Below are 22,714 nucleotides of genomic sequence, written 5' to 3'. Positions count from 1 at the left end.
GTGAAGAACTTCAACAAATTCTACAAGAGTAGAAGCAAGGAAAGAAGCTCCAAGTCAAGGTCCTACAATGACAAGAGATCTTCAAGTCGTGAACGGAATTGCTACAATTGTGGAAGACCCGTACACTACTCCAATGAGTGTACGGCTCCCTACAAAAGAAGAGAAGATTCTCCCAAGAGAAGAAGTAGAAGAGAAGAATCACCACCAAAAGAGAGAAGGAGTAGAGATGATCGTTATGAACGAAGACCCTCTCGGAGAAGCAAGGATTCGGAGAGGAAGGACAAATCATCAAAGAGCTACACAAAACGAAGACATCAAGCTCATGTTGGTGAATGGGTATCCGGCTCCGACTCCGACCATCACTCCGAAAGAAGTTATCAATCCGACTCCGAATATACTCAAGATGAAGGTGTTGCCGGTCTAGCTTTTGTAACAACCAACTCCTATGACATATTTGACTCACCAAATGAAGGAATTGGAAGATGCTTCATGGCTCAAGGTCCAAAGGTAACACACCCCGAGTATGTTGATTTCAATAGTGATGAAGATGATTTGCTAGGAGATGATGATGTACTTGTTGACAACTCTAGTTATGAGAACTATGATGAACTTGCTATTAATCATGATAATCAATATAAACGAATGACAATGATAAGGAGAAGATTGAGCGTCTAACTAAGGAACTAAACACTCTTAAGTTAGCTCATGAAACTACCTTGGAAGATCATCTAGAACTTTTAAAGACTCATGAGAAGCTACGCTTTGAAAAGCTCAACCTTGAGCAAGAGCATGAGTTCTTAAAAGCAATCAATGATGATCTTCGCAAGAAAAGTTCCTCTTACATTGCCAAGCGTTTACTCTTGTCTACTTACATGCCACAAGTTAAATCTGGCAGTAAGAACAAGAAAGATTCTTCCTCTAGTAGTAACAAAAATCATGCTAAATCCAATGTTGTTTTTTCTAGTAGTTCTCTTGATTCCACTAATGATTCTCTTAGCCAAGTTACACTTGAGCAAGAAAATAGCTTATTGAAGGGAATCATAGAGAAAGGTGTTTACAAGAGTCTTGCCGGAAGCAAGCAATTTGAGGAAACTGTACGCAAGCAAGGAAGACACCAGAAGAATCAAGGTGTTGGTTTTCAACGGAAGTTCAATGCCAATGGAGTTGAGTGGGAAGAAGATCAATACCCCAAGACGAAGTTTGTTCCTCAACAAGATAAGTATGATCCTACTTCTTTCCAAACACAAGCTCGAGATGATCTTCCACCACAAGACCACAAGCTAAAAGGCAAGGACAAGCTTCAAGAGGAAATTGATGCATTTGAAGAAGCTCCTAAAGCCTTGGTCAAGTGGGTTCCCCAGACTACATCAAGTTCCACTTCATCAAGTACGACTACAACTCCAAGGATTCCCATCAATATGGTGGGGATCCCTAAGAAGAAGAACTAGAGAGTTCTTGAGGGTGACTCCGCCAACATACTTCACTCTTATCATTTTAGCAAGGACGAGTGCAAACAACTTCCATATCTTGCACTAGTTCAAGGAGTCACAAACCCTCTTGTTGGTAAGACAAGGGACAAGGTAACCAAATGCATTCATGGACATCATCTCATGTGAACATCACTCTATGTCTGTGGATATCCTTGTTTGTTCCTTGTGGGACTAACCCGTGTTGGTATTGAAAGTGCAACTCATTCCGAAGGATTGCTCCAAATGATCTACATCAACATTGAGCATCCACATCTTCAACACCTACATGAAGTCATCGTCGACAAAACCCAAGGTTAGTTGACCCCTCTTAGGAGGGTTATCACATCTAGGGGGAGCTTTACTCTAATCAATTGAGCTAAAGCAACTCTAATGATGTGAACACAACAATGCTTTATGTAAAAGTGGCAACCCCACTTGTGCTTAAACAATGAGTATGCCCTATGATCAAATGTTCTCATTTGACTCCTAAGTCAATATACTCATATATAGATGACCTAGTCATCGCCAAATTGCTTGATAGATGCTAGAGTGATTGTGCATGCTTTGTCACATATTTCATTTGTCATTTTATTGTGTGAGCATGTTGGATGCATATTTTGCTCATTCGAGGACATCCATTTGTTGTTTTGTTTGTTTGGTTTCTTTTGCCAAATGGATGGACATGATTGCCTAAGAACTCCCTCTAGCTATCTATGCTTTTCTCGTCTCAAACTCTATTCAAGCTACATCACAAAGTTTGACCAAGTCAGATTCGAACCACTCTGTGTGAGGAGCACTCGGAGTCCGCGATTCGTCATAGACTTAAACTTCCAAAACCTCTTTGTGCACTTCGATCTGACCGAGAAATCCATTTCGGTCCAACCGAGTTCACTAAGCTGATCTAGGTTTTCATCTCGGTGCAACCGATTTGAACACTTTGGTCACACCGAGTTGCAGCAACCGCTTGCGATTCTGCAATCTCGGTGCCACCGAGTTGTTCCACTCGGTCACACCGACAGGGTCGGGATATAAATACCCACGGGTGAGACTTTGAAAATTTCTTCGAATTCTCTCAACCCGCGCGTGTCCTGCTCTGCCTCCCCGAGTCTCTGGATCATCTCCTCGCCGCCAACGGCCTCCCGCCGTTGGATTCTGCCGCCGTCGACGGAATCTGCTTCGCCATCGCTACTGTAGCGAACACTCGCCGTTCTAGGGGTCTGCTGACAGTTTGCCTGCAAGATGTCTGATCAAAGTGACAACCAGAACAGGTCAGAGGAACATGTGCAGATGAGTGATGGCTCAGATCCCTCTAGCACTTCTGATGATGGAAGCAGGAGCACCCCAAGCAACTTGCCAAAGGCAACCACCAGGTCTAGGAAGAAGAGAACCTCAGAATCATAGGATGAGGACTATGTGGCCACTGAGGAGGAAGTAAGCTCCAAGAAGAAGGTGCTAAAGAAGGAGTATGGCACAGCTGCTGCAAGTAAGCCAGGACTGAACAAGAAGGCACCTGCAAGGAGGATGCCAATGTCAAAGCCAAGGAAAGTTGCCACAGGTGAAACTATAAAGTTCACCATTGAATGTGAAGAAGAAGCAGCTGGTGAGGACAAGAAGAAGAAGAGGGCAAGAACCACTACTGCCAGAATTCTTGGCAAGCCCTGAATGAAGAGAGATTCTGAAGGAGAAGAAGAAGAGGAAGAGGATGTTGCACTAGCACCCAAAGCACAGAAGCTCATGGGGGATGCTATGAAGGCAGGGGCTGCTCCATCAAAGCCCAAAACAACTCCCAAAGCTCAAACTCAGAAGCCCCCAAAACCCAAGAGGAACACCAGAAGTATTCCAGCAGAGGAGAAGAACAAGGCCCCAGTGCCTGAGCCTGAAGAAGAGGAAGCTGAAGCCCAAGTGCTAAGGAAGCTAAAGCCAAAGATCCTTGATCATAATGATGCACATCCTGTTGCAGAAGATATGAGGATCAGAAAGGATGCAGGACTGAGATTGTGGAGACAATCAGATCCTTATGCTGCGAGGAGGAGAACAATAGTTGACTATAGGTTCCATACAAAGGAACAACAAGATTTCTATGAGACTATCCTGCTTGACAAGAAGCCCATAGTGTGTGACATGAGATGGGTGGACTGGGAGTACATCAAGGAAAATGAAGATCACTATCGAGGAGTCTATGACAGCTTCAAGGCTTGTGGAGTAGATACATTTGTTGGACAGAAGCTCACCAAATGGAATGATGAACTGATCATGCAGTTTTACTCCACTGCTCATTTCTATCCAGATGGGAGGATAGTATGGATGTCTGAGAGTACAAGGTACCAGTCCACAGTTGAGGAATGGGCTAATCTGATAAATGCCCCTGAAGAACATGAGGATGACTTGGATGTATATGCCGACAAGAAAAGGATCACAACTCAATGGCAAACATGTACAAGGAGATCTCAGATAAGGCTTTGGAGACTCATAAGCTTGGATCAGTACATTACCTGTTGTCTGGTCTGCCTACCATCAACTGGATCCTTAGGCACACATTGCTACCCAAGTCACGAGATCAGAAGATGATCAGGGGACATGCTATCAATTTGCTACATTTGTTTGATGTGCCTCAGAAGTTCAAGCTCATGAGTTTGATTGTAGAGACAATCAAAAGGGCGGCTGCTAACCAGAAGAGAAGCTGTGGGAATTCTCCACACATTCAGGAGCTCATCAACTCCAAGACGGGCACAGGTACATACTTGTTGGACAAGGAGCACCTTCCTCTGCATCCTGATTTTGAAGACAATACTGTTGTGATGAATGAGGAAGACCCCACATCTGTGCAAGCACATGAGAAGAGAGAGAAGGCAAGGGCAGAGAAGGCTACAAGGATGCCAACTATTGAAAAGGCATCTCAAGTTTTCTTGAAGAGCAAGCAAGATCAGCTTGGATATCTGATCCAATCCACTTTGAGGATTGAGAAGGGCGTGGCCACCCTGACTCAAAACCAGGAGAGCTTGGAGAGGATCATTGAGAAGAAATTCTATGATCTTGATGTCAAAGTAACTGAGATTCAGTCAGTGGTTGAGAAACTTCAGGAGGAAGTGGAGGAGAAGAAGGGCAAGTCTACTACAGATACCTTTGCTAGAGTGCCCAGAAGCCAGAGGTCTGCTGCAGTGCCTATCCCAGACACTAGAGCTACTACATCTGCACCAGCAGCCACAGCCTCAGTGCCACCAGCTCCAGCAGCCACTCCACCAGCTCTAGCTACATCGACAGAAGCTTTCGTCCTTGAAGTCATCTCTACACCACCTCATGAAGGCCAAGCTTGAGAGACGCATAGCACTATGCATATTTGAACGTTTTGGTAACTTGTTGCCAAAGGGGGAGAAATATGTATAGATCATAGCCTTCGAGAGAGAGTGTGTGTGTGTTGTTTTGTTTCTCTTTGCATTTTACTTGCTTCAACTTTATTGTGTGTTTGCTTGCTACATTATGTCTTTTGTGAGATACTTGGATGATCATGTGATTGATCATTTGCTACCTTAAATGCTTGTTTGGATGATACTATCTTTTATATCTTATATATGATCATTCACTTGCTTGGTGATGAGTGCATGCTTTTAATTTCTATCATTTTGAGCGCTCCACCAAGATGTATGTGACATGGAAGAGTGACCCATGATCCTAACACATTGTGCATTTGCAGTCCAAAGCAAATTTTAAATAATGCACAAATTTAGGGGGAGCTCTTGCTTATCACATACTTCTCAAAGCGACAATGTATTTCAATCTTATTATCATTTGTCGAAGCTTTGATCTATAAGTTGTCATCAAGTACCAAAAAGGGGGAGATTGAAAGTGCAACTATCCCTGGTTGGTTTTGGTAATGATTAACAACATATAGCTCATTGAGCTAACACTATTTCAAGATAAATATTTCAGGAAAGCTCAATGATTGGCATGGCATGGATTAGAAAGTGGACCCCTAAAAATGCTAAGGACAAAAGATTGGCTCAAGCTCAAAGCACAGGACTCTACATTTTATTTTTAGTGATCCAAGATCACATTGAGTCCATAGGAAAACCCAATACTATCAAAAGGGGTGAGGTGTTGCTTAATGAGTTTCTTGCTCAAAATGTTTAGTGATATGCTCCAAAAACCCTCAACTACTTTCTCATATCCACATATGTCCCAAACCAAAAGTCAAACTTGGCCCCACCAAAACTTTGTATATGGCGCCACCGAGTTCTCCTTACATAGCCACTGCCACAAACCCTAGTCACTTCGGTCTCACCGATAGGGATCTCGGTCTCACCGAGATGGGATTGCGAACTCTCTATTTCCCTTCGCAACGTTTTGGCCTAACCAAGATGAGCGATCGGTCCCACCGAGTCTGGAATGCAAACTCTCTGTTTCCTTTTCGTAACGCTTCGGTCCTACCGAGATGAGCGAATCGGTCCCATCGAGTTTGCCTGACCAACTCTCTGTTTGGCTATTACCAAAACTGGTCCCACCGAGTTTGTGTAATCGGTCTCACCGAGATTACGTTATGCCCTAACCTAAATGAAATTGGTCACACCGAGTTGACATATCGGTCCCACCGAAATGCCTAACGGTCACATTATGAACCAAGTCGGTCTGACCGAGTTTTCTAATTCGGTCCCACCGAGTTTGGTGATTTGTGTGTGACGGTAAGATTTTGTGTGGAGGCTATATATACCTCTCCACCCACTCTTCATTCGTGGAGAGAGCCATCAGAACATGCCAACACTTCCAACATATATTTTCTGAGAGAGAACCACCTACACTTGTGTTGAGGTCAAGATATTCCATTCCAACCACATAAATCTTGATCTCTAGCCTTCCCCAAGTTGCTTTCCACTCAAATCTTCTTTTTACCAAATCCAATCCTATGATAGAGAGTTGAGTGTTGGAGAGACTATCATTTGAAGAACAAGAGCAACGAGTTCATCATCAACACACCATCTATTACATTTTGGAGAGTGGTGTCTCCTAGATTGGCTAGGTGTCACTTGGGAGACTCCGTCAAGATTGTGGAGTTGAACCAAGGAGTTTGTACAGGCAAGGACATCGCCTACTTCGTGAAGATCTACCCTAGTGAGGCAAGTCCTTCGTGGGTGATGGCCATGGTGGGATAGACAAGGTTGCTTCTTCGTGGACCCTTCGTGGGTGGAGCCCTCCGTGGACTCGCGCAACCGTTACCCTTCGTGGGTTGAAGTCTCTATCAATGTGGATGTACGATAGCACCACCTATCGGAACCACGGATAAAAAATCTCCGTGTCTACATTGCGTTTGCTCCCTCCAAACTCCTCCCTTTACCTTCATATGCAATTGTATTACATTCCGCTGCTATACTCTTATAATTGCATGTGTACGTTGATTACTTGATTTGTGCTAGGTTGTTAAAATCTGCCAAGACTTAAAATTGGGAAAAGGCTAGATTTTTATTTGGTCAAGTAGTCTAATCACCCCCTCTAGACATACTTTCGATCCTACAGACGGCTCATTACTGCTGGAAAGTGGGGCCTTGTGATTTGACTGCTCGTATAAATGTTGCTGACGACTGGAGGAGTAGCAAAGAACCGCGCGGTATATACTCAAGTTTGCCACTGGATTACTAGTACGATGGAGGAGCGCGAAACACGGCAGCCCAGTGCGATATGGCGATAAAAATGATCTAATTTGCTAGTCATCGATCCCACGGCGCCCGATCATCGTTAGCATTGTTCTATTCGTGCCTCGCAGAGAACGTGACACATGCAGCGAAAGACCCGAGCAAAAGAAGAAACACAGGAGCAAAAGAAGAGGAAGATTATCTGTCGGTGCAACAAACCCTGGGTCTATTGCCAGACTATGCATAGGCACGGGAGCAAGATTACAACACCAAGCCATGCCATAGTAGAAGAGACTAAGATCATCGAAGGACCAACATGTGGATCAAGAAGACGAAGACCAAGCTAGAAGAAGAAAACACCACCATGAGAGAAGCCTCACTTGCCGGGTAGGCAAGCTCGACAAGGATGGGTCACCTCTAGAGAAGGCATCAAAGGCGTCCCGGTAGGGCCTGCCGGGGCTCAAGGAGGCAACAACACCTCACCCAACCACTCCACCACGATCCACGTTGTCTATCAGTACAGTGTCAAGCCGCGACGTGCCCGAGTGGCAGCCATTAGCCACATTTCGCGGCCTCTTTCTACAAGAAATGCCTACAGATGACACCCGTCCTGCGACGTGTCAAGCGAGCAGGCGTGGAGCTGGCGAGACAGCCCGGCAAGGCTTGCCGGGCAACCAATGACGTGCTATTAAGCGGTGCATTTAATGCACCCTATCAGCCTGCAGAGTTAGGTATGATAGCACTATTTGCTATCTTATCAGTGCATAATGACTACTTTGCCATTGTGGTAACCCCTTGATCTATAAAAGGAGGCCCATGGCAACTATATAAAGGGTTGGAAAGTTAGACTACGCACACACCCATACGCGCGTAGCCACTGTCGCCCCGAGGCAACCCCTGACGGGCAGCATACTACGCCTCACCATCATTCTTCCACCATCAATCCACCAAAGCAGGAGTAGGGTTTTACGCCTCACGGCGGCACGAACCAGGGTAAAATTGCTTGTGTGATCCCTTCCGCGCTGCCCCACGCTTGTCTACTCTTTGTGCAACGCGATGTCCCCCTGCCAAACCAGCAAGGGGCCCTCTGTTCCCATAGGTGGCTGTGGTTTCTCGTGAAATCTTTGGTGCGCCAGATAGGGTGATCGCTTGCGCGAAACTGAAAGCGTGCGTAGCGCGTGATCTTCATCACCATATTCACCTTCGACGGTGCCACCGACCATGGCGCCCAAGAAGAGACCCGGTGCCTCGGCTCATCCATCCACCTCGAAGGCTCCGCTGCCCGTGGCCTCTAATGTTGCGGGGGGTGCAAAGGCACGCGGGGACGTGGACGCTGCTGGGGATGTGGTCAGCGTGGGCGGCGCCATCACCACTTCCCCCGTGGCCGACACAGGAGCGGGAGACACCGGAGGGGAACAACATCAACGATGCCCCAGGGGTCACGCTCCGCAAGGTAAGGATGAAGGGGTTATTGCATCTGCGCCCCTTCCTCCCGCCGATGGGCACAGCCGTAGCGATGGTGCTTGGTCCGGGGCGAACCACCGCCCTCCAAACGTCCCCACCAAGGGAGCGACCGCAGCGCGTGCGCCTCCCCCGGGACGGGTCAACAAAATTGCTGCGCCCGACGGAGCCACTGGCCCTCGAGTGCCTTCGCCGCATCCCCCTGCCATCCAAGTGGCCACCCCGCAACAGCAGGGGCGCGGTGCTACCACCGCGGGCACCGTCAGGAGCCGAGCGACGGCGTGATCTACTTCATCATCAGCCATGCCAAGTACATCTACGGAGGCCATGGCGCGGGCTCAGCTGCTGGTGAGGTTTCCACTAGCGGCCGAGCATACGGACGAATTGTCAGATTTCGGGTTCCGTAGACCCTTGAGAGGTTCGAACTCTGGGGTGCGTGCGAAGAACTCGTCCTCCCCAGTCTGCCTACTCGCTAAGCTCACAGCCTAGCTCGACGAACTGTAAGGAAAAAGGACACAACAGTTTACCCAGGTTCGGGCCACCTTGCGGTGTAAAACCCTACTCCTCCTTTGTGGTGGATTGGCCTCGAGGGGCTGAGGATGAACTAGTATAGTGCGGGAACAACCTCGGGAGGAGGTGTGTTCTTGTGCTCGAGTGAGCTGGTGGGTGTAAGGATGGAATGGATCCGATCTGGGGTGCCCTTCTCTTCGGCGGTGGTGCTGCTCTACTTATAGTGGCTGTCGGCGTTTTGGGAATGGGGGTCCCCAGACTTGCCTGCCTGCGGCCCACAGCGTGGCTCCACTCGCGGCCCAGTGCAGCCCGTCTTCACCAACAAACACTCAAGACCCTTGCGAGGGGCCAAGCCTCGCGAGGCGGACGACACAAGACCTCCTCAGGTGTAGTTTCACCAGGCTGGCTCGCGAGGGGCGGAGAGATCAAGGCAAGGCGAACCTCGCGAGGTTCCAATGACGTAAGCCATAATGACCAAGACCAGGCGGGCCCCAGCGTGCACAGTGTCCTTGTTTCCTCTTTGGTGCTAAGGAGGCAAGCGCAGGCGAGGAGTACCGAGGCATCAGGCAAAGGTTTCCATATCGGTGCAACAAGACCAAGACCAGCAGGACGGCAGGACGGAGGTCACCGTGGAGCCCAAGACAGCGTCACCACCAGAGTCTTTGGCAGGTGAAGACCACCTTTAGTCAAGATAGCTTGTACTAGCTGTCCCCCTTCGAATTGGCCGTTGTGGCATCCCTTCCCGCTCAATATTTGGGGAGAGGACCAGGCCTCTATAAATAGGACTAGCCACCGTAGTAGGAGAGCACAGATTCAGATCATCCTCACCCACACAAGTTCACCAAGCGCAAGAACAACTCACCTCAGGAGGCTCTTCTTCCCTTTGTATTGTTCATCCTCAGCCCAAGAGGCAATCCACCACACCACATTGGAGTAGGGTATTACACCACAACGGTGGCCCGAACCAGTATAAATCTCGTGTCTCTTGTGTTGCGAGTTCGTCGAGCTAGGCTTTGAGATCATGGTGAGGCTGAGGGTGTGTTTAGGTAGGGGGAGATCTTCGTGCGCACCCTAGTGTTCGAAACTCAAGGGTTTTGCCGAAACCCGAAATCCGACATTTGGCGCACCAGGTAGGGGTGCGCCGGAGTTTCCTTCCGTCGATCCGCGCTCCGCCATCACCACGCTTCGCCCCCATGGCGGGCGCCGCGCTTCCGGCTCCGACGACTGGTGCCAGGGGGGTGGGCCGGGGTGCTCCGAGCCTTGGCCCCCGCCTTACGGCAGGTGCAGTGGCCGCCCAAGTTCAAGCCGGAGATGCCACCGTGCTACGACAGCGCGGCGGACCCGGTGGCTTTCCTGCTGGCGTACGAGGAGGCCGTCCTTAAGGCCAGGGGCGACGACAAGGTCATGGCCAACTGGCTTCCCATGGCCCTCGCTGGTGTGCCGCGTGCCTGGCTGCTCAACCTCCCCGGATCCACGATGGCATCTTGGGAGGAGTTGCGCGGCCTCTTTGCCGTGTGCTTCGCGGCACCGGCACCCCATGCGGTCGCAGCCCTCCTCGGCAGATCGCAAGCACCGCCCTCGGACCGCCATGCCAAGCCGTTCTTTCACCAGATCAGCGCCGCTTCCGCGCGGCAGGGGGCTCCCCCGGGTTGGGTGGCCCCCGAGGCCGACCTGACCTTCAACTCGGAGGATCACCCCGTCACCACCGTCGGCTCGGGCGTGCTCCCAATGCTTTGTACGCCCACCATCTGCCATGTAGCTGTCACCAAGACCCTCATCGACGGCGGCGCAGGCCTCAACGTGCTCTCGGTGGAGGCCTTCAGCCTCCTTCATGTACCACTCGAGCGGCTCCGCCCCAGCAAGCCCTTCTCCGGCGCCAGAGGCGGCTCCTCCAGCCCCCTGGGGCAGATCCGTCTTCCCGTGACCTTCGGCACTCGCGACAACTACCACACTGAGCTGATCGACTTCGACATCGCCCACATTGGCCTCCCGTACAATGCTATTCTCGGGTACCCAGCTCTATCTCAGTTCATGGCGGCGACCCATCCGGCCTACAACCTCATGAAGATGCCTGGGAGCAAGGATGTCCTCACTATAGTGGGAGATACCAAGGAGGCTCTGGCGGCACTCAAGCTTGCCCTCAAGACCACCGCGGCAGCACAACCGGCCAACGCGGGCGCCTCCGGAGCTAAGGCAGCTGCGCCAACCAAGAAGAAGTAGTTGTTCACCCAAGACCGGGCAGAAACCAAGCAGGTGCCGGTCGGGGAAGACGGGTCCTCAGGGGCCACCTTCACCATAGGCACCAACCTCGACCCCGACCAAGAGGAGGCACTAGTGAAGTTCTTGCGCGCAAACAAGGAAGTATTCGCCTGGGAACCCGATCAGCTGGTAGGGGTCCCAAGAGGAGTGATTGAGCATCACTTGAAGGTGTGTCCCAATGTACGCACTGTGAAGCAGAGGGCGCGGCGGCACTCCACGGAGAAGCAGTCCATCATCATCCAAGAAACCCGCAAGCTGGAGGCAGCAGGCGTCATTCACGAGGTTCGGTACCCTGAATGGTTGGCAAACCCCGTCGTTGTGCCAAAGAAAGGCGGAAAGGAGCGCATGTGTGTCGACTTCACCAACCTCAACAAGGCCTGCCCCCAAGATCCGTTCCCACTTCAATGCATCGACCAGAACATCGACTCCACCGCCGAGTGTGACCTACTGTGCTTCCTAGATGCGTTCTCAGGCTACCACCAGATCAAGATGGCGGTAGAAGACGTCGAGAAGACAACCTTCCTGACCCCGTGCGGGGTATACTGCTACGCTTGCATGCCGTTTGAGCTGCGCAACACGGGCGCGACATTTCAACGGCTGATGCACATCGCCCTGGGTCGGCAGCTCGGGAGGAATGTTGAGGCCTACGTCGACGACATAGTGGTGAAGTCTTGGGAGGCGAGAACTTTAATTGAGGACCTGGAGGAGACCTTCGAGAGCCTGCGCCGGGTGGACTTGCGGCTTAACCCAGAGAAATGTGTGTTCGGCGTCCCTTCCGGCAAGCTGCTGGGTTTCCTCATGTCCCACAGAGGGATCGAGGCAAACCCAGAGAAGGTCAAGGCAATCGAAGACATGATCCCACCACAAACCCTCAAGGAGATGTAGAAGCTCGCTGGTCGCGTGACTGCGTTGGGGCGATTCATCTCCAAGCTGGGAGAGCGCGCCCTATAGTTCTTCAAGCTGATGAAGAAGAAGGGCCCATTCGAGTGGACTCTGGAGGCCGACCAAGCGTTTCAAGACCTCAAGAGATACCTGACCAACCCTCCAGTGATGGTGGCGCCCCGACCTCTCGAGCCCCTGGCGCTGTACCTTGCCGCCACCCCTTACTCCGCCAGCGCAGCTCTGGTGGCAGTCCGGGAGGAGCGCCGAGTCAGGGACGCGTCGCGCCAAGCCGCTCCCTTAGCTAGGGCAGCGCAAGACCCAGAGGGCTCCGAGAGGGCTGCAGCGATGTCAGCAAAGACGAGGCTCAACAAGACGGCGCACTTGGGCATGCGGAAGCCCCAACGAGCGGCCAGGCTTTAGGGGCTTCGTCATCTCAGGAGACGCCCCAACCTTCGGAAGCCGCAGGCCTCGCCAATGCACCCGCCCTCGTCGAGCAGCCCGTGTATTTTGTCAGCACGGTGTTGCGGGACGTGAGGGCGCGGTACCCCATGACTCAAAAGCTCCTGCTCACGCTCTTGGTGGCCTCACGCAAGCTGCGGCACTACTTTCAAGGTCACCCCATCAAGGTCGTCTCAGCCTAACCATTGGAGAGGGTGCTCAGGAGCCCCAACTCCGCCGGGAGAGTCGCTGAGTGGAACATTGAGCTGCAAGCATTCTAGTTGGAGTTCAGCACAACCAGGGTCTGTTGGGGAACGTAGTAATTTCAAAATTTTCCTACGCACACGCAAGATCATGGTGATGCATAGCAACGAGAGGGGAGAGTGTGTCCACATACCGTCGTAGACCGAAAGCGGAAGCGTTAGCACAACACGGTTGATGTAGTCGTACGTCTTCACGATCTGACCGATCAAGTACCGAAACCACGGCACCTCCGAGTTCAGCACACGTTCAACTCGATGACGTCCCCTGAACTCCGATCCAGCTGAGCTTTGAGGGAGAGTTTCGTCAGCGCGACGACGTGGTGACGATGATGATGTTCTACCGATGCAGAGCTTCGCCTAAGCACCGCTACGATATGACCGAGGTGGATTATGGTGGAGGGGGGCACCGCACACGGCTAAGAGATCCAAGGGATCAATTGTTGTGTCTCTAGGGGGTGCCTCCCTCCCCGTATATAAAGGAGTGGAGGAGGGGGAGGGGACCGGCCACCCTTGGCGCGCCCCATGAGGAGTCCTACTCCCACCGGGAGTAGGACTCCCCCCTTCCATGTTGGAGTAGGAGAGGAGAGGGAAGGAGAGAGAGGGGGAAAGGAAAGGGGGGGCGCCGCCCCCCTCCTTGTCCAATTCGGACTTGGCGGGGAGGGGCGCGCGGCTGCCCCTTGGCCGCCTCTCCTCTTTCACCACTTGGGCCCATGAGGCCCAATAACCTCCGGGGGGTTCCAGTAACCCCCCGTACTCCGGTATATATCCGATAACCCCCGGAACTATTCCGGTGTCCGAATATAGTCGTCCAATATATTAATCTTCATGTCTCGACCATTTCGAGACTCCTCGTCATGTCCGTGATCACATCCGGCACTCCGAACTACCTTCGGTACATCAAAACACATAAACTCATAATATAACCATCATCGAACTTTAAGCGTGCGGACCCTACGGGTTCGAGAACTATGTAGGCATGACCGAGACATGACTCCGGTCAATAACCAATAGCGGAACCTGGATGCTCATATTGGCTCCCACATATTCTACGAAGATCTTTATCGGTCAAACCGCATAACAACATACGTTGTTCCCTTTGTCATCGGTATGTTACTTGCCCGAGATTCGATCGTCGGTATCTCAATACCTAGTTCAATCTCGTTACCGGCAAGTCTCTTTACTCGTTCCGTAATACATCATCCCGCAACTAAATCATTAGTTGCAATGCTTGCAAGGCTTAAGTGATGTGTATTGCCGAGTGGGCCCAGAGATACCTCTCCGACAATCGGAGTGACAAATCCTAATCTCGAAATACGCCAACCCAACAAGTACCTTTGGAGACACCTGTAGAGCACCTTTATAATCACCCAGTTACGTTGTGACGTTTGTTAGCACACAAAGTGTTCCTCCGGTAAACGGGAGTTGCATAATCTCATAGTCATAGGAACATGTATAAGTCATGAAGAGAGCAATAACAACATACTAAACGATCAAGTGCTAAGCTAACGGAATGGGTCAAGTCAATCACATCATTCTCCTAATGATGTGATCCCGTTAATCAAATGACAACTATTTGTCTATGGCTAGGAAACATAACCATCTTTGATTAACGAGCTAGTCAAGTAGAGGCATACTAGTGACACTCTGTTTGTCTATGTATTCACACATATATCATGTTTCCGGTTAATACAATTCTAGCATGAATAATAAACATTTATCATGATATAAAGAAATAAATAATAACTTTATTATTGCCTCTAGGGCATATTTCCTTCAGGGTCATCAAGGGACGGACGCCCCAGGGCTTGAAGAAGGCGAGGATCGTTCCCTCTCGCCGGGGAGTGAAGCGCCAGACGGCTGGGCTATGTATTTCGATGGCGCATATACGCCGTGCCCATCTCACCAACTCAGGACAAGCTTTACTACGCCGTGCAGCAATGCTTCCAGCAGGGCGAGAAGGTCTCCAACAACAGAGCGGAGTATGAGGGCCTCATAGCTGGCCTCAAGGTTGTGGTGGCCCTGGGGGTGAAGCGCCTCACCATCAAGGGTGACTCGCAGCTCCTCGTCAACTTCTCCAACAAGGTGTACGAGCCGAAGGACGAACACATGGAGGCGTAGCTCGTGGAGGTGCGCAAGGTGGAGAAGCAGTTCTTGGGCCTGGAATTGCAGCATGTGCCTCGTGGCACAAACAAGGAAGCCGACAACATCGCCAGGAGAGCATCCAAGCGGCTGCCCCAAGAGCCTGGCGTCTTCGAGGAGCGGCTCTTCAAGACATCGGCAATACCGCCACTTTCCAGAACAGCGCTGCCTCGGGAGGAGCTCCCTCAACCACCTGCCTCGGGAGCCCCAACCAGCGGCCCGACCTCGGGAGCACGCTTACTCTTGGCGCTCGAGCCTCAGGAGGGGTGATGGACCAGGGAATTCAAGGAATACCTGATGCAACGGACGCTGCCCGAGAAGGAGGAGGACGCGGAGCGTGTGACCCGACAGGCCACGGCATACTGCGTCCAGGACGGTGAGTTATACAGGAAACGACCAAATGACGTTTCCCTGCGTTGCATCTCCAGGGAGCAGGGGAAAGAGTTGTTGGCCGACATACACGGCGGGGACTGCGGGGACCACTCGTCATCACGGACCCTCGTCAGCAAGGTGTTTCCCAGCGGATTCTACTGGCCTACGGCACTCAACGACGCGACTGAGCTGGTGAAGTCCTGCGAGGCCTGCCAGTTCCACGCCAAGCAGATCCATCAGCCGGCTCAGGGCCTCCAGACTATCCCACTCTCGTGGCCATTCGCGGTCTGGGGGCTGGATATCTTGGGCCCGTTCCCTCGAGCGCCTGGGGGATACAGCTACCTCTACGTCGCCATCGACAAGTTCACCAAGTGGGCGGAGGTAGAAGCCGTCCGCACCATCCCGGCCGGCTTCGCGGTCAAGTTCATCAAAGGTCTCGTGAGCTGGTTTGGGGTCCCCAACCGCATCATCACTGACAACGGCTCGCGGTTCACTAGCAATCTCTTCAAGACATATTGTGCTAACCTTGGAACCCAGATCTAATACGCTTCGGTGGCGCACCCCCGGAGCAGTGGCCAGGCCGAATGCGCCAACGCAGAGGTCCTGAGAGTCCTCAAGACCAGGACCTTCAAGAAGAAGCTCGAGGCCTGCGCCAGGGGCTGGCACGACGAGCTCCACTCCGTGTTGTGATCCATCTGCACCACCGCCACCAAGCCAACGGGCGAGACACCATTCTTACTCGTCTACGGCGCGGAGGCCGTCCGCCTGCAGCCAGAGCCCACCTGGACCTGCGGCCGGCAGCTCGTCGGCAAAGAAGCGCGGGAGCTGATGCCAGTTGCCGGCAGGGTTCTCCGACCACACCACGAACTCCGGCAGCACCTCCGCCAAGTGGAAGCACGGACGGGGAGGCCGCGCGACCATGGCGCGCCTCCCTTCATCGATGGGGCTGCCTCGACATGGGCGGCTCCCACCTTGCGAAGGGGCACCGCCGCGGCCGTGAGGGGCCACAGCGGGGGTCGCGGAGTGCTTGCAAGGACGACCGCGTCCACGCTTGGGCGGCGAAGAGCCAGGCCCCTCCTGGTGAGCCTTCCCCTTCTCCGTGGCCGAAAACCTCTTCGCAGGCGTCATGGGAGTCACTACCGGCAATGGAGCAAGGGAGGAGAAGCGAGCGGGATGAGAAGATGGGCGACGGGGGCTCTGCCCCCTCCCCATTTATAGCAGGAGAAGGCCAACCGTCGACCTCCTTGATCATAGGTAATGATGGTTTTTCCTTGCATGCAGCAGGGACTCGTCAAGTCGGGCGGTTGCCGAGGCAGCGTGGGGAAGCGGAGACGCCCACGTCCAATCAATCGCCACGCGTCGACCAAGGCCGCAGGCTGTTGGGGCCCGCGGCACTCTGCACTTGCCGTTTGGCTTCGCCTCGAAGCCAAGTCCGAGCGCGCCTTGGGCCCATGGGCTACTGTCGGCGTTCTGGGAACGGGGGTCCCCAGACTTGCCTGCCTGCGGCCCACGGCATGGCTCCCCTTGCGGCCCAGTGCGGCCCGTCTTCACCAACAAACACTCAAGACCCTCGCAAGGGGCCAAGCCTCGCAAGGCGGACGACACAAGACCTCATCGGGGGTAGTTTCACCAGGCTGGCTCGCGAGGGGCGGAGAGATCAAGGCAAGGCGAACCTCGCGAGGTTCCAATGACGTAAGCCATGAGGACCAAGACCTGGCGGGCGCCAGCACGCACAGTGTCCTCGTTACCTCTTTGGTGCTAAGGAGGCAAGCGCAGGCGAGGAGTACGGAGGCATCAGGCAAAGGTTTCCATATCGGTGCAACAAGACCAAGACCAGCAGGACGACAGGACGGAGGTCACCGTGGAGCCCAAGACGGCGTGACCACCAAAGCCGTTGGCAGGCGAAGACCACCTTTAATCAAGATAGCTTGTACTAGGTGTCCCCCTTCGAATTGGCCGTTGTGGCATCCCTTCCCGCTCAATATTTGGGGAGAGGACCAGGCCTCTATAAATAGGACTAGCCACCATAGTAGGAGAGAACAGATTCAGATCATCCTCGCCCACACAAGTTCACCAAGCACAAGAACATCTCACCTCAGGAGGCTGTTCTTCCCTTTGTAATGTTCATCCTCAGTCCAAGAGGCAATCCACCACACCACACTGGAGTAGGGTATTACACCACAACGATGGCCCGAACCAGTATAAATCTCGTGTCTCTTGTGTTGCGAGTTCGTCGAGCTAGGCTTTGAGATTGCTGTGAGGCTGAGGGTGTGATTAGGTAGGGGGAGATCTTCGTGCGCACCCCAGTGTTCGAACCTCAAGGGTTTTGCCGGAACCCGAAATCCGACAGTGGCCTTGGTCCTCTTCCCAAATGAAGGCAGGAAGGGATCCCACAACACCCAAATTCGAAGGGAGACAACTAGTACATGTTATCCTGACAAAAGTAGTCTTCTCCTGCAAAAGCCTCTGGTCGTGACGCTGCGGTGGGCTCGGTATGATCTCCGTCCTGTCGTCCTAGCAGTCTTGGTCTTGTTGCATGAGAATGGAAACCTTCGGCTGATTCCTCGGGACTCAACGCCTGTGCTTGCCTCTTAGCACCAAAGAGGAAACTGCAGCACTACGCCTGCCTGGCCTTGGTTGTCATGGCTCACGTCACCCGAACCTCATGAGGTGGGGCTTGCATAGAAATCTCCGTTCCTCAGGAGCCAGCCTGAGGAGACCGCTCCTGCTGGAGGTCTTAGTGTCGTCCACCTCGCGAGGCTTGGCCCCTCGCGAGGGTGTTGAGTTGTTGACGCTGAAGCTGGGGCATACCAGGGCGTCGATGGAGCCATGCCGTGGGCTGCACACAGGCAAGTCTGGGTACCCCCGTTCCCAGAACACCGACAGTAGCCCTCAGGCCCAAGGCATGCTCGGACTTGGCTTCGAGGCAAAGCCAAAGGTCAAGTTTAGAGAGCCGCGGGCCCTAACCGCCCGTGGCCTTGGTTGACACTTGGCGATTGATGGGATGTGGGCACCCCCACTTCCCCACGCAGCCTTGATATCCGGTAGGCTTGGCGGCCGCCCGCTGCTAGCGCAGCTCTGCATTCATCGCTTGTCGTGCTCGCCCTTGGCTCCTCCTCTTCTCTGTGAAGCCACGGCTCTTCTCCCAGATTCGGCGCTGGTGCCTATCCTTCCCTTCCGCCATGGCCCCGAGGTCGAAGAAGAAGGGAAAGGCCTGCGCTCCCGCCGAATCCCAGTCAGCATTGGAGCCTGCTGTTGAGCGGTCGATGGTGGTCAATTGAGAGGGGTTGGCCAAGATCCATCCGACCCTTGCCGCCGACTCCAACGAGAGGAAGGCGACGACGGCTTGGCCCGCCTCCCGGGCTATGCTCGACATGGAAGCCACCAAAATCCCCATCCATCTTCATGCTCTCTTGGCTGGCCTGATCTCTCCTTTCTCTGATTTATTCAATGCCAAATTCTCGCATTACCAGATCCAGGTGCTGCATCTGGACCCCCAATCCATCATCCTCCTCGCTGTCTTTGCCTTCCTTTGCGAGGCTATGGTAGGCTTCACCCCTTCCGTTGCTCTATTCCTCCATTTCTTCTTGTTTCACCTGGTTGACACCCGCCAGCGCTCAGGGTGCGCGGCCTTCTAGGCCGTGGCGGCGACGGTTGGCTCGGGCATCGACTTCACGTTCCACCCAGATGTGAGGGGGATCCGGAAGCAGTGGGTGTATGTGGATGTTGGCGTGCACAACCCCTTGCTCCTGCTTCCGCAAGTGCCGGCGGCACCCAGCTCCGGCTAGGGGCACGTGAAGCTTGTCGACTGTCGGCTTGCCCTTGTCTGGTCCAAGTTGACCAAGTTGAAGAAGGTCAGGGTGACAACGCCAATGGTGGTGAAGGAATTTGTTTGGTGGCGCATCGCTCCGCTCCAGCGCCATTCTCGCCCAATGTCAGCCTTTACCGGCAGCAAGGACCCCATGAGGCTCTAGGTGCCTGCGCTTCCTTCCAAGACGCTGCGCGCCGTGCTTGAGATTCTGACGGGCGACCCAACGCCTGCTGCGCTTCTGGAGGAGGGCTGCCTCCTGTACCAATGCTCGAACAAGGAGGACTTCATCGGCAGATGCCCCTTTTGATGAGTGGGGGCTGTGCCCGGAGGGCCTTGAAGGGCCTCGCGAGAATCCCATCTCTGTGGCTCCTTTTCTCGTCGACCCTGTGGCGTGCACCCCGGATGAGGATGCAGGGGGTGAACGCCACCAGGTACCGTTGGGGCGACCGCTGGGGAGCGGGTGTTCGCAGGTGCTCCCGAGGTTGTCGCTCCTGAGGCCCTGGCGGGCGCTCCTGAGCGGGTTGCTGACGAGCTGGCGCGACCCGATGCTCCTGAGGCGGTTGCCCCCACAGCTTGGGCGAGTGGTCCTGAGGTGGCGGCTGGTGGGCAGGTGCGGCCCGGCGTCCCTGAGGCTGCCACCCAAGAGGCCCCGACAAGTCTCTCAGCCGCTAAGAGTCACGCCCCGAACCTCGGCTAGCTTCGCCTGAACCTTGAAGCACTCCGCAAGAGGAAAGGGCCTCCAAGCTGCAGTGTTGACGCCTACTGGCCACTGAAGAAGAGCAAGTACATAGCGGTAGACGAGTAAGTACCTTGTCTTCGTGATTTCCCATGTGTCGCGTCCTTTCCTGACAATGGCTCCTCAGGATCCCTTCGGCTAAGGAGGCAAAACCTCCTGGAAAGCGTCCCCCGGAAGTCCTTGCCCCGGTGTTGATTCCGAGCCCTCCGCGCCCGACTCCTGCACGAGCTACCGGGCTGGTCCGGGAGGCGGATGCGCCACTGGGGGGCGTGAGCCTGTGCCTCAAGCATCCTTCCTTCGCGGTCTGGCCTGTGGTGTAGGAGGCATGTCGAGGGCTCGTCCACTGGTCATCTCCGGTGGCTGGGCGATTCCAGCGTTGGTTTCATCTTCGAGCAGCGAGACCCTGCTGCCCAGCGCCTTCGTTGAGGCCCAGGGCGGCCGGGAAGGCACCGGCCTCCAGCCCCCTGCCAGGGGCAGGCGAGCCGCTCCGTGCCTCTCCGTTAGCCCTCGGCGCGGACGGTGGGCTTGGTCGCGCGCTGGAGCTCGCGTGCGGGCGCAGCACTGTCCGCCATGAGCTTTTCCGGGAGGCGATGGGCGCGCTGAGCTGGCTTGGAGGAGAGCTTGCAGACGTCGACGCCCACCTTGAGACAGAGGACCTCCGCTTGGCACGCGAGTGGCACTAGTTGAAGGTCGCCATCAACCTCGGGCATCTTCAGCACGAGCGCGCTGGCGCAAGTGCCGCGGTGTCCCTTGAGGCCTCTTGTGAGGCTTGCGCCTACGCTTTGGAGGAAGCCAGGGCCACCGACTGCCGTCGTGACGCAGCCAAGGAGTGAGAGCGGGAGCTTCGAGCTTCAAACGCCATCCTTGAGTAGCAGATCCGGGCACGCAGGGCTACCCTGGCGGCACCGCCGAGCAGGGCCCCCTCTGATGAGAAGGAGGTCCAGGAACGCGAGGAGGCGCTGGCGCTAGAGGTCTTGGACCGCAGCCTGGAGCTTGAATGGCCGGAGGTGAGGGAGCGCCAGGTAGCCGCGGTTGAGGACGCCGTCGCGGCTTGGGAGGCCAGAATTCGGTAGGAGGTCGAACAAAGGGTGGCGAAGCTTCACGCGGCTCTTGCCAACGAGTACCGCCTGAAGTTTGAGCTTCAGGAGGGCGAGCTTGGGGGCAGGATGATACGTCCATTTTGCATCATGCTTTTATATCGATATTTATTACATTATGGGCTGTTATTACACATTATGTCACAATACTTATGCCTATTCTCTCTTATTTTACAAGGTTTACATGAAGAGGGAGAATGCCGGCAGCTGGAATTCTGGGCAGAAAAGGAGCAAATATTAGAGACCTATTCTACACAACTCCAAAAGTCCTGAAAGTCCACGGAAGTCAGTTTTGGAATATATTAAAAATATTGGGCGAAGAAAGCACCAGAGGGGGGCCACACACTATCCACAAGGGTGGGGGCGCGCCCTACCCCCTGGGCGCGCCCCTACCTCATGGGCCCCCTGGCAGGCCTCCGGTGCCCATCTTTTGCTATATGAAGTCTTTCGCCCTGGAAAAAATAAGAAGGATGCTTTCGGGACGAAGCGCCGCCATCTCGAGGCGGAAGCTTTCGAAACCAATCTAGGGCTCCGGCGGTGCTGTTCTGCCGGGGAAACATCCCTCCAGGAGGGGGAAATCATCACCATCGATCCTCTCATCGGGAGGGGGTCAATCTCCGTCAACATCTTCACCAGCACCATCTCATCTCAAACCCTAGTTCATCTCTTGTATCCAATCTTTGTCTCAAAACCTCAGATTGGTACCTGTGGGTTGCTAGTAGTGTTGATTGCTCCTTGTAGTTGATGATAGTTGGTTTATTTGGTGGAAGATCATATGTTCATATCCTTTATGCATATTAATACTCTTCTGATTATGAACATGAATATGATTTGTGAGTAGTTATGTTTGTTCCTGGGGACATGGGAGAAGTCTTGCTATAAGTAGTCATGTGAATTTTGTATTCGTTCTATATTTTGATGAGATGTATGTTGTCTTTCCTCCAGCGGTGTTATGTGAATGTCGACTACATGCCACTTCACCACTATTTGGGCCTAGGGTCAGGCATTGGGAAGTAATAAATAGATGATGGGTTGCTAGAGTGACAGAAGCTTAAACCCTAGTTTATGCGTTGCTTCGTAAGGGGCTGATTTGGATCCATATGTTTCATGATATGGTTAGGTTTACCTTAATACTTCTTTTGTAGTTGCGGATGCTTGCAAGAGGGGGTTAATCATAAGTGGGATGCTTGTCCAAGGAAGGGCAGTACCCAAGCACCGGTACACCCACATATCAAATTATCAAAGTAACGAACGCGAATCATATGAGCATGATGAAAACTAGCTTGACGATAATTCCCATGTGTCCTCGGGAGCGTTTTCCTTTATATAAGAGTTTGTCCAGGCTTGTCCTTTGCTACAAAAAAGGATTAGGCCACCTTGCTGCACCTTTTTTACTTTTGTTACTTGTTACCCGTTACAAATTACCTTATCACAAAACTATCTGTTACCTATAATTTCAGTGTTTGCAGAGAATACCTTACTGAAAACCGCTTGTCATTTCCTTCTGCTCCTCGTTGGGTTCGACACTCTTACTTATCTAAAGGACTACGATAGATCCCCTATACTTGTGGGTCATCATAGGACCGCCGCCCTCAGGACGAAGCTAGACGCAGCAGAGCAGCACGAGAAGGCTGCCAAGGAGGCCTAGGCTTCCAC

Source organism: Triticum aestivum, chromosome 6D (assembly GCF_018294505.1).
Source record: "Triticum aestivum cultivar Chinese Spring chromosome 6D, IWGSC CS RefSeq v2.1, whole genome shotgun sequence".
Taxonomy (NCBI): Eukaryota; Viridiplantae; Streptophyta; class Magnoliopsida; order Poales; family Poaceae; genus Triticum; species Triticum aestivum.
The sequence above is the reverse complement of the archived record's forward strand: the minus strand, read 5'-3'. Positions refer to the sequence as shown.